This window comes from Sorex fumeus, unplaced genomic scaffold (assembly GCF_029834395.1).
Source record: "Sorex fumeus unplaced genomic scaffold, SorFum_2.1 ptg000055l, whole genome shotgun sequence".
Classification (NCBI taxonomy): Eukaryota; Metazoa; Chordata; class Mammalia; order Eulipotyphla; family Soricidae; genus Sorex; species Sorex fumeus.
Window position 1 is genome coordinate 465526 of NW_026606112.1, and position 13969 is coordinate 479494.

Sequence of the window (13969 nt, forward strand, 5' to 3'; positions counted from 1 at the left end):
TCTGGGCACATTTCTTTGATTACACTCTTCTTCCTGCATTAGCCTCAGCGACCTGGGCCCTATGAAAACAGGATGAGAACACTATTCGGTCTCCTGAAGAGGAATTGAAAGAGCTATGCTTGGAGTATCATGCTTTACTCAAATAAGAGAAAGAATTCGGAGTTCCGACCACCGTCAATGGTCAAGAATCAGGGACACTGTCTCATTTATCAAGGCGTCAAAAATCAGATGGGCTGGACACATAATGCAAGATGACTGCTGGACTAGAGTCGTCACTGACTGGATTCTACAGGACGTCAACAGATCGTGTGGCCGCCCACCTGCGAGATGGTCAGACTTCTTCATCAAGATCCTGAATCATCGGTTTAATGCTCTTCATGTTCCTAGAACAAGCAGACGTCTATGGGCTACACTAACATGCGACAGGGACGGATGGAGACATTACTGGCTCCTGCTCGAGCAAATCAGTGAGTAACAGGATGTCAAGTGATCAAGCAATCAAGTTAAGAATAAGAATTTCTAGATAAATAAAGTGTATCATGAGAAGAAATATCTACAGTTATTTTCATGAGGAAATCTATTTTTTCTCTATGATTTCAAAAATGTGCTTCTAGTTCACAGAACAGAAATGAAGTAAAATTTCTGAAGCAATACATCCTGACCAATTCCTTTACATTATCACTTAATATATTTTTTTAATTTGATGATTTGTGGAGCCTAAATTATTTTCTGAATGCTTTTCTTTCTTTTGTCCACAAGCCTATTTTGCTCTATTTTACTGTCATAAAAATGAAATTCTCAGCTTGGACCTGAACTAATTTGATATTATACTACACTGGGATATATATCTGAATATAATCATGGAAGATTTTTCCAGTTTTAAAAATAGGATCTCATTATCTCATGTAACTTCAATTCCTAAATATCCAAACAGGAATCCAAGATTTTATTGAAATCCTGAAGAGAAAACAGGTGAGCGTTCTTTCATTGACTATTTTTGAGGGGAAAAATGCAAAATCTCTTCCAGGAAATTTAAGCAGAAAAGTCTTTTTCTAAGAAAATTATTAAGACAATATAGAGATTTTTATTAGAGTTGAATAAATAGAATCTAGGTTGGAATGAGTCTCTACATACTGTGAGACTACATACTGTCACCTGTTACTATAACGTCAGTATAGGAAAAAAATCTCAAAGGCTGTCCTTTGATTCATTTATCTGGTCCAATAATAAAAGATACAAGAGAAAATAGCAAGAGAAAAGATAAATTTAATTGCATTTGTGGCACAGAGGTCAATCAAAAGTCTAACACAATGAATAACCAACAAAACAAATTTATATAACCTGTAAAATAAAACCTAAATATTTGTAAAATAGAATAAAAACTCCTGAAAGATTTGGCCTGGACAGCCAATTAAATGAGCTAATAATAGTTGTTTAGACAACTTTCCATCCCTGATTTTAACTATAAAACTTTCTTCTCTCACCTTCACGTCGAGATTTGATTTCTGCTTTAACAATTAGAGAATAATCAGAGGACATTTATTTTCAATTAAAAGGGTTAGTTAGGACATATTTTATGGTCATTTCTATAATAAAATGGTCATTATGCTAATTTTTAATAACTTGGGAAACTCTAAATTGGTAATTGATATCAGGCCCTCCCATTGATCATCGATTTGCTCAAGCGGGCCCAGTAATGTCTCCATTGGAGACTTTGTTGTTACTGTGTTTGGCATATCGAATATATCACGGGAAGCTTGCCGAATTGAAATCAGAAAGCTATAGAATTAAGACTTTTTGACCAGCCATGTGATGGTGTCCAAAACTCCTCTGATGTACATATCTCTGAAATGAAGGCCCCTTATCTAATGTTTTTCCAACTTAGCAGGCATATGTGATTGATAGTTCTTAAATTCACAACAATGATCAGAAAGGTATTAAGAGTCTGGGACAAGCATTTTTTTCAACATTTGGAATTTGTAAAGACAATCTAAGACACAACTGACACAGAGTGTTTATATCTAAACACAGTGCCAGTCACAGCATTGCTAAACTCAGATTAAAGATAAGGGGCTGGAGCTATAGCACAGCGGGTAGGGCGTTTCCTTGCGCACAGCTGATCTGGCTTCTATTCCCAGCATCCTGTGTGGTCCCATGAGCTCTGACAGAAGTAATTATTGAGTGCAAAGCCAGGCACAACCCCTAAGCGTCGCTGGGTGTGACCCATAAAGCAAAAAAAAAAAAAAAGATAAATACCTGGGTACATAGGGATTCATTGTTATGTCTGTGCATGGATTTTATTATTTTTTATTATACAATATACAATATTTTCATTCTGTAATAAAGTTTTCATGATTCAAATAGAAGCAAGAAAAGGAATCAAATATTTTAATGCTATTTTAGTCAGATTGTTGAGAATAAGTAAGTTGCGATGGTTGGTCTGACAGAACACATTTTCTGCAGAGAGGCAGAACTGACAAGTACCTTCTCTGACAGATGTGATGGGATGGGTGGTGGGCATTGGTAGAGACACAGTGAGATTAATAGACATGCTTCAACCCTCAAGGAAGTGACTGCTAGTAGGTAAGACAGATGCTAAGTCAGCAATATAAAGATTAAAAATGTAACTGAAGATAATTTATACAATAAATGCCTTGAAATGTTCTTGATAATATAATCTCAGATGGAATGAGGCCAGAGAGAGTTTCCAGAGAAGATTACAATGAAGTAAGAACTTGAAGGGGGAATAGGGAAAAAAACGTTAGGGAAGTATAGATTTTGTTTCTCTGGGACCATTTGAATTTCAGAGCAGTGATGTGAGATGAGTTTTTTGTTCCTGAGAGGAAGCAACAGTCACTTTACATATGTATTTGTAGTCGACTATTTTAAGAATTATACCTGATCTCCAGGTAATGGGAAGCAGTTTATGAATTGTCAATACAGAAATAATATAATATGACATGTCATAATCCATAATATTTTATTTTGTCAATTATTTGAAAAATTATTCATATATATATAATTGGTATGTACTGTACCATTCCAGGTAATTTATCTAGTCTTAAATAGGGGTAGAGTATTGAATGAAGAGTCTTGGGACACAAAATTATCAGGTATCAATGTTTGTTGATTATAAATGTTCAAGGATGATTCTTGGTTTTCAGCCTCTACAGATGTGATAAAAGAGAATAAGTAAACATTGGGGGAAATTTGAAAAAGACAAATCATGATTTCATTTTAGAATCTATTGAATATGAGTTACTTGAGGATATAAATATACTTTCTATGCTTTTAATAGTAAATGTAAATAATATATAGAATGTCTGGCATGATGACTTGCTGAAAAGATCTCCATAAATAAATCCTTTACTTAATATTGTGGATTTATTAGTAGATAAGGGAGGTGTATTTGGCTTGTGAAGTCAACATATGGTTATTGAAACCTGGAGAGTGAATTTTAGAGAGAGTGATATCAAGTAAGAATAAAATGGGTCAGAGACGGTACAGCAATGACACATTTGTCTTGCATGGGACCAGGCCCATTTCAATTCCCCAGCACCACAAATGGTTTTCAAAGAACCACCAGGTATGATCACTCAGCACACTTCCAGGAGTAAGCTCTGAGCACAGCCAAGTGTGACCCAGGTCCTTCCCAAATAAATTGAGGGACCGGGGAGGATGAAGTAAGCACCTAGGACCAAGCTTCAAAATAAGGTGGAAAGAACACCATTATGGGCCAGTTGTAAGTACTGGTTTGCCCCTCAAAAAGAGAATATGTATTTCTCTACATGATTCTTTTAATTAAAATCTGACAGTTCCATATGCAATACAGGCATTCCATATGAGTAATGTGAAGATTAAAAGGTACATGGAAAATGTAGTTGGGAGAAAAGCCCTTCTTGGTCTGCTTTGAAGTTCCATATTAATCCTTGGGTTCGGGCAAGGCGGATGTTCCCAGAGCATTCAGAAGCCTGTTGCAAAGTATATTTACAACCACAGGTCAATGCTGCCATGGGACAAGACCCTGGGACAGGATGTGTCTGGAAGATGTGCAGGTACAGCCTATCCATTATGATCAAAGGAAGAATATAACCCTATCTATAGAACTATAATGAAACAATGTACTCCTATCTATAGAACTGAGATGAAATGCATATTTGTTCTAATCACTTTAACTACATGATTAACTGCGAATATTTAAGGATATATAAACCTTGCTTGTTTGCTCAATAAATCAGAACCACTTGACGGGACCCCCCCACTGTGCTCATGTGCTCATTTCTCCCTTGGTGTGGAGGCAGTGGCATAGGATTGCTCTTTTCCCCTCGGACCTCCTCTCTCCGCAGGAGGGAAGCTCGGCCACGTTCTCAGGACTCTGAGCGGAGGCCCCTTGCTGGACGAGGGAGCACGCTGAATAGAACCCAGGAGAAGACCCCAACAAGCGTTAACTGAATGAAAATTAAAAGTATCATAACACATAGCTTCCATTTTTCTGGATATTTGTTATTTACACAAGCTCTAATATCAATACAATAACAAAACAAAAACACTAGACATATATCTATAACCAAAATGATGCATTCTTTGAATAGTTTTATAATAGTAGCACTATAGCACTGTCTTCCTGTTGTTCATTGATTTGCTGGAGCGGGCCCATTAACGTCTCCATTATGAGACTTATTACTGTGTCTGGCATATCGAATACGTCACGGGTAGCTTGCCAGGCTTCTCCGTGCGTGCGAAACACTCTCGATAGCATGCCGGGCTCTCCAAGAGATATTGTTTCTTACTATATTCTTGCCTACTATACACCATCCGAAGATATATGACACAAACAAACGTATGTAATATTTACAAGTTAAAATACTTTGTAATTTGTAAATACATACAAATTAAATCGTATTTAATTCCCAAATAGGAGATGTGGAGCATGTGTTTGGCAGCAGCAAAGTTCAAACTTGCACAGTGGCATACTTTAAAAATAAAAATCATCTGTGATTAATACAGGTCTAGAACAATTTCTGCCTTCAATTGACTTACAAAAGTAAAGACAATAAACAGATGTGTAAAGGTCAGTCCCTATATCGTTTTAAAAAGATGCAAGAAAGAGTACATATTCTAAGAAAATACAAGTAAAGGTCAGGTGTGTGGCTTTCCTATTTTCCTGATGAATTCATTCCAGTTTTTTTTCAGATTCTGAAAGCCTGAAGTGAACAAAAAAGAAAAAAAATATTTGTATTAAAAATACTCAATTTGTGGTGAGCTTTTGCTTTGATTTTGCCTAACATAAGCCATGCAACGTTTAGTTTTGTTTCATGTTTGGATATTCAATTAACTGACAGGAAGCTGAGCTTTTCAACATGCAGCTGACCTGGGTTCAATTCCTCCATCCCTATTGAAGAGACTGGCATGCTACCCATGACATGTTTGATATGCCAAAAACAGTAACAATAAGTCTTACAATGGAGGTGTTATTGGTGCCCGCTTGAGCAAATCAATGGGAGGACAGTGCTAGTGTTTTGGGGTCACCACCAATGATGCTCAGAACTTTCTCCTGACTCCAGCATCACTTTTGGCAGTGCTAAGGCAGCCATAGGGGATTAAACCCCAAAATGACCCCTCGTAAAACAAGCACCCTACCAGCTGTACTACCACTCTGACCCCTGTTTACAAATATTTAAAGCCATTCTGTAGATGAGCAATTGTTTATACCATTGAGAAATAAAAAAAATTATAAAATATATAATCTTTAATGAAATTAGTTTCAGTTAAATGAGTATAAATGTATAATGGAAATATTCACTGTAAGGAGAGTAAAATTTTTAATAAAATAAAGGATTTAGATACAATATTATTTACCATCATTGTTTAATTATAACTTGCCTATGGCCACATGAAGTCAACAAAAATTAACAAAGATTTAATGAGAATACTTGTCTATATGAAAATTTTAATAACTATATTTTTGAATGATGTGTTATAATTTTTATACTAGTAAAATTTATGACAAGCTAATTGTGTATCTGTATATATAACAAATTTTAACCTAGAGTTGTTTGTTAGCATTATACCATATTGTCACTTATAAATTACAGTTTGCCACTGATGTCCAGCTCAATCTTAATGCTACACTGCTTCGCTGAATAGAGATAATTTTGTGCTGCTTTACAATTTTCTATACTTATGAAATTTTTGTTACACCTCATGCTGCTTGGAGACCTCTGGTTATAATCCAGACTCAGCATCTTACTAACAATATAAAAATACACAAACCAACAGTAGTTTCCATAGCAATCTAATGGGGAAAAAATTAGTATGTATCTCACAATGATGTTATAATGGGCTGGAGTGTTAACACAGCAGGTAGGGTGTATGCCTTACACACAGCCTACCCAGTTTCAATTCCTCCATCCCTCTTGGAGAGCCTGGCAAGCTACCAGGAGTATTCTGTCTGCATGTCAGAGCCTAGCAAGCTGCCAGTGGCGTATTCAATATGCCAAAAACAGTAATAACAAGTCTCACAATGAAGATATTACTGGTGATCACTCAAGCAAATTGATGAACAATGGGAGGAAGTGTTACAGTGCTACAGATATTATGACTACTAAGTTTGTTCATGATAAATTTCTTAGAACAGTTCCTTAATATTTACATTTTAAATATAACAATTACAATTTATAGATATTGTGCTTTCCTTTTCTTCTAATCAGTAGGTTCTTTTTATAACGTTGCCAAAGTGGTTTGGAAATCAGTCTGCCCAATGTTATAGAATTTTACTTTCCAAGGGGGTTATGGGAATTATTGTCACGCAGAGGGAATCAATATTTTCTGTGTAAAGAATCTGTGTATAATATCAGTATATAATGGAGCTCTAGAACAAGGGCTAAAAGTGTGTAAACTATCTTCTCCAGAAGCTTAAGCAATATAAATATGTGTATATTGGGGCCATGACCTTAGTAACTGTACTATTATTGTACTAGGGCCCTTCATTGTACAGAGATTCAGCACTAGGTCCAATGGTCATGTTATTTTGTCTAGTTCTTACTTATAGCTTCTCAGTCTCTTAAGTTCTGGTTGAAAGTGGAATAGCTAAGAAAATGTTCAAATAAAAGTGGGCTATTTCAAGAACAAAGTATATCTGTTGAGACTTTTTTAAGAAGACATTTGATTAGGCCTTTTACTCCTTTCCCTTTCTCAATCACTCCTGCCCTCATGCCCGCCCGCCTGCCTTCCTTCCTTCCTTCCTTCCTTCCTTCCTTCCTTCCTTCCTTCCTTCCTTCCTTCCTTCCTCCTTCCCTCCCTCCATCCCTCCTTCTTTCTGTTTGTTGATTTACTCCTGACAGTCCTTCTTCCTTACTTACTTTTAGGTAGAGTTTTGCTAATTGCTTCTGATCTAATTTTTTTTTTGTCTTCTTTCAAATTCCTCAGTGTCCTAGAATCTCTGTTTACATTTATAAAATAAAAGTAAAGGCCCTCCCGTTGATCATCGATTTGCTAGAGTGGGCCCAGTAACGTCTCCATTGGAGACTTTGTTGTTACTGTGTTTGGCATATTGAATACGTCACGGGGAGTTTGCCAGGCTCTGCCATGTGGGCGAGATACTCTCGGTAGCTTGCCGGGCTCTCCGAGAGGGGTGGAGGAATCGAACTCGGGTTGGCCATGCTGGCTGCGTGCAAGGCAAATGCCCTACCACTGTTACATTTATATGCTATTGAAGTGCTCAATTTGAATAAGTACTTTCTTTTATGCCTTTTATGTCTTTTATGCCTATATTGTATATGTTAAATGTTTTTTATTAAATTACTAAGAAATATGCATGTAAATATAAATAGAAAACACTCAAAGTTAATAACTTCATAAAAATAAGATAATATATAAACATACTGATAATGATAAAATAGTAATTTATGGAAGATATTTGATCCAGATCATTTTGAGAACAGAAATATTTTTTGTAAAATAGCAAACACTTTCAGGGTCAGGGAATGAGACCCATTATTGTCACTGTTTTTCCCCTGCCCCTGAAAGAGCTTCCAATACGGCAGTGTTGGGAAAGACGAGTAGGGAGAGGCTGCTAAAATCTCAGGAATGGGATGAATTGAGATGTTACTGGCACCTGCTCAAGTAAATTGATGAACAATGGGATGACAGTGATACAATGATACAGCAAACACTTTCTACTAATGCTTATTTTTATACAATACTCTATCTATAAAATATCCCACTATCCATATCTAAACTATAATTTAACTAAACTCCATATTTTTCCATTATAAATCTGTTGATGTTCAGTAAAAGTTTTTTCAAAGGGGAAAATGCAAAAACATTTCATTTGCTAATTTAGATATTTTAATTGAAAATTGTTTTAGAATTTCTTTACAATCATAGTAGTAATTTTAAAGAATTATATAAAACTCTATTGATGAATATTTACCATCTCAAATTCAACAAAGATTATAAAAGTATACATTAACCCCCTTTAAATAGAAAAGTGAAAAAATTGTCTTTAAGTTATTGAAAAAAAGCTTCAAGTTCTATCAAGTTTTCAGAAAATTGTAAGATTTAATCTTTTCTTTAGGTATGCAATATTTTATTGTGTATACAAACCATAATTTTTATCCACTCAACTACCATTAAACTTTTGGGTTATTTTTATATTCAGGTTTTAATAACATTTCAGTGAATATAGGTTTGCATAGCTTTTCTGAGTAAAGATTTTGAATTCCTGGCATAGATGCAAACAAGAAAAATTGATAGGTCAAATGGAAACTTACTTTTAGTGAAGTCTTTGTACTGTTTCACATAGAATGAACCGAACAACTTTAACACCAATACTGGAAAACAGTTCCCTTCACTGCATCTCAGCTAACACTGCTTTCAGGTTTTCAAAGCCATGTCAATCTTGGCTTTGGAAGTAGTGTAAGATAAAATATAATTGTCATTTTAATTTACAGTTTCAGAATATAATGTGACAACACTTTTTCATGTGTTACTGGTCATTCATATGTCATTTCAGAAGGGAACTTTTCCTCTATCTACTTTTTTCCTTATTTTATTGGTATTTTTATTGTTGAGTTTTGTCAATCCTTTCCATAATCTAAATATTGGCCTCTTATCTTATGCATAGTGAACAAATATTTTCTACATCTAACTTAAGAGTTTCTGCATGACAAAAGAAATTCGGTTTAAAATTTAAAAAGTAATTCATTCTAAACATAATATTATAAAATAATGTCATGAACAACTTGTATCAAAGCATGGCATTTCAATTTCATATTGTCAATGAGTTTTAAGGCTGGGGCATATAGAAAACTCCTTTTTTTCAAAATTGCATTCATTTTCTCTCTCTCTCTCTCTTTTTGATTTTGGGGTTATATGTAGTTACTTGGCAGCAGTAGAGCTTCTTGGCTCTGTGCTAAAATGTCACTCCTGAAGATGCTCAGGGGATCAAATGTAGTACCAGGAATTGAGAAAAATGCCCTACCCACAATACTATCTCAAGTTATTTTTAAATTAAATTACTTTATTATGTATCTATGAACTTTTAGAGTGGAAAAGAAAGTGGAAAAGAAAGTAATAAATTTTTGTAGAATTTCATGAAAGTAGAATGAGTTGGTATTCTTTTAAAATATCCAAAAATACCGGTATGGTGCCACCAGCAGGTCAATCTGTACCTGTGAGACGAGTGTGTGAGCAGCCTGATGGCACCATCAGACTTTCAGATACCCCAAAATTGCCGCTGTGCATTTGGCCAGACCCCAAAAATCTGGGGCAAAGTTCACCAAGAAAGTAAACGGCCAAAAGTTAGGTATGTGGAAGACATACCCACAAACAACCTCTGGCTCAGCTATATCATTTGAGGCATGGCCTCTCTGGTTCCTGAATGAACTGCTTAATGACCATGATCCCAGAGACTCAGAAACAAATCTCGAAACCCAAAGGCTTTTGGCGGAAATGTGTCCTGTTCCTGCCGTAGGTTACTGGCGCTGGGTACTCCAGGTGGGAATAGGTTTCATGCCTTGGCCTGATCCCCCTGGCAGCCCAGAGACTGCCATCCTCCTAAGGCCACTGGACAGTCAGGTTTGGGTCTACAGTGACAAGATACGGTGGGCCTCACCAGATGGGTGTGGAACTGGCCCTTTCCTCCCCATCTCAACGAGACCCCGAGTCGCTGCCTACAAATGGCTTCTCTGGCTCCTGATCAAGCTGATTAATGGCCATGATCCCAGAGACTCAGAAACAAATCTAAAAACCCAGCGGCTTTTGGCAGAAATGCATCTGGACCTCATACAAGGTGGCTGCCACCTCAGAGCTTATTGGAAAGCCAGGTATGAGCCGATGGTGATGAGGCAACTGCAATCTCGTAGGAAGGGGGACAGTACTGGCTCGTCCTTCACGTCCTACCAAGGTCACGAGTTGCCCCCCACAAACGGCTCTGTCATGACCATGGCTCTAGAAGCAAAAGGACTTAATCCAGAGCCCGGCAGCATGTGGCAGAAAAGTGAATGTACCATGCGTTAAACTATGGCGCCATGCCTCCCCAGGAGGGAAAGAGTGTTGCTCCCTTCCACTTCCCCTCCCCACCCCCCCCCCCCCGCAGTAAGGTGACTGCCACCTCAGAGGTTATTGGAAAGCCAGGTATAAGCCAGCAGTGATGGGGCAACTGCAGTCTCATGGGAAGGGGGCTGGTACCGGCTCATCCTTCATGCCCTACTGAGGTCACGAGTTGCCCCATATGAATGGCTCTCCAGCACGGCCATGGCTCCAAAGGCAAAAGGACTTAATTCAGAGCACAGCAGCATGCAGCAGAAAAGTGAATGGACCATGCGTTAAACTACGGGGCCATGCCTCCCCAGGAGGGAAAGAGTGTTGCTCCCTTCCGCCTTTTTCCCACCCTGGCAGCAAAGTGGCTGCCGCTTCAGAGCTTAAGGGAAAGCCAGGTATGAGCCAGTGGTGACGGGGCACTGCAGTCTCATGGGAAAGGGGTCAGTACCGGTTTGTCCTTCATGTCCTACTGAGGTCACGAGTTGCCCCCCATGAGCGGCTCTCGGGCACAGCCATAACACCAGGCACACAGAAACCAATCCGTAATTATCTGGCTCTTTGCAGAAATCCAAAATCGTGCATCGGCGATAGTGACCACGAGACATTAAATGATTTTCATAAGCAAACTATAGAAAACAAAGTATTTCACAATGCCTTTTCAGCAATTCTGATTGTTGGGGGGGAAATTCTAAACAATAATGGTGCATATTTTGTTGAAATAATGAATGCAATAAATGTAGAAAAGAATTAAGTAGCAATCATCTGCCTCACAGGCATTGGGGGGGTAGGAGGGGGGTATATTGGGCTTCTTGGTAGTGAAAAATGAGTACTGGTGAAGGGGAAGGTGTTTGATCATTATATGACCGAGACTTAAACCTGAAAGCTTTGTAACTTTTCCCACAGTGATTCAATATATAAATATAAGAAGAAAATAAAATAAAATAAAATATCCAAACATATTGTTTGGCATGAAAAATTGACCCTATTAACAGAGTTCTTTAAAGATCAGAGAAAAGCTACCACCAACTTTTAAATTTCACAGAAGAAAATGTATGACTGTAGCTATAGTAATACAATAATTCAGAGCTTGAACCTCATTGGCAAAGTGCCTGTTCCTCATAACACGAATGGCAGCATGGCAGGAAGTTCTAAAAAGGATTTCACATCAGGTCCATCTCTAAATACTTTAAACTATTCTCCATCAAATCTTTCTTTTCCTCACCATAGTCACTAACCTGAAATCTTAATTTTATCTTCCTATATCACATATATTGTTACCAAATTGTCCTGTAACTTTTCTTTTATTCCACCAAGAAAACTTGCTTAATTTAATTTCATTAAGTAATTCAATACATAGGTTAATAATTAGAGTAAATACACAATTAGGTGTGAAGGAAAATATTTTAAATATGTCAATGCATTTAATCTTTAAAAAATTTCCTGTAAGAAAGAGAAGCACAATTATCTACACTGAAAAATGAGAAAATTATACTAATAGTTGCTAGCCTGTTTTGACACAATTAATTGAAGAGGTAGAAACAGACTTTTCTTGAACTCCATTTGTCTACTTTAAGGTCAGTAACTTTTAGTTTTTAATATTTTCTTGAAGAATTTATCAGAAATTATTTGATTTATATTAAATATTGTTATAGAACAATATGTAAAGATTTTGTAGTATGGTTTTATATTTAAATATGTATGTTTTCTGTTGTTTTGCTTTGGGTCCACAACTAGTGGTGCTCAGGACTACTCCTGGCTCTGCACTCAGGGATCACTCCTGGTGGCACTTAAGGGACATTATACAGTGCTGAAGTTGGAACAGAGGTTGGCCAGGGCAAGGCAAGATCCTTAATTTCTGTTCTATTTCTCTAGGCCCCAACCCTTAGTTGTTAATATATACATCCTCCATCCTTTTATGACAAAACATTTTATATTATGCACTGTATTTGCACATTTATGTATTCATATGTAGTTTATACTCATTTACAAATATATTTTATATACATTTGAATATGTTGTTCTGATAAATGTTTGATTTCAACAGAATCAAACTTTTGCTATTATTTAGCAAAATCATACAATGCTAAGAAATTTAAATTTTGTTGAAGATAGATGTGTTTTAGTAACTTATAACAAGTTTGATGTGAAATCAAGTAAATAAATTGAAAATCATTGAACCTTTTGTGATTTCTACCTGGGATACAAAATTAGAACATTCAGTAATACGCATAATCCTTTTTGCATTCTCATTATTTTCATGGATACAAATTATATGAATGAACTCTGCAGAAGCTAGTGTTTTCCAAACTCATTAGCTCTGCTCCCCTAAAGAACTGGATATGACACATCATTCTTAATTTTTCTAAACCCCAGATTTATGAGTATAACAGAAGATCCTTTTATTAATTTATAATTTATAAATTATAATTATTTATAATTAGGAATTATAATTGTTACTGTCATTGTCACTGTCCTCCCATTATTCATTGATTTGCTTGAGTGGGCCCAGTAACGTCTCCATTGTGACACTTGGTATTGTTCCAGCCCCAGAATTATAATTATAAATTATAATTATATTATTATTAGGAATACTATTATTTTTAAAATTTTCCAAAATGGTGTTGTCTATTACTATAAGAATTATAAAACTGATATATATCCTGCTAGAAATTCACTTTAAGAAACGTTAACTCAGTCATGTAACCATTACAAAATAGCATCACTGAATCGTTATATATACATATATATAATATATTGTCTATATATGTATAGTATAAAGTATTTTGATTTTATTGTCAAAATAGCTTTAACTTCATTAAGCAACTGAGAAAATATTGCTGTTCTACAATGTTTGCGTACTCTAGAATATGTAAGATTATAACAAAGAGCAAATATTGTATATAAAATTTATTTCATTCACAATACCTTGTATGAAATGAGCCCCCAAATTTGGAGAATGATGTACACTCTCCCAAAGAAGACACACAAATGACCAATAGACCTATGAAAATAGTGCTCAGCATAACTGATTATCAGGGAAATACAAATAAAAGTCTTAGTGACATATCATCTCATACCAGTAAGAATGACCTATATGCAAAAGCACAGAAAAAAAGAAATAAACGGACATAAAAGAGGAAAAAACAGGACCCATCATTCACCATTGTGGCAATGCAATATAATAAGAACAAGGACTTTCATAAGTAAAAACTATTGAGTGATTGAACAAATGAAATGTTTCATATAATGTGAGTTTCTTATCAAAACTAGATCAATGTATTGTATTTGTACTTGTAGAGCTTCAGAGTTCTCTAAATTCATATAATTTCCTCTCTTGTTTATGGAAAGCAATCTATTTTAAAGTAAAAAAAATTTTCAACAAATATATATAATGTGCAATTTCTCTCATAGGATAGGAAAGAAG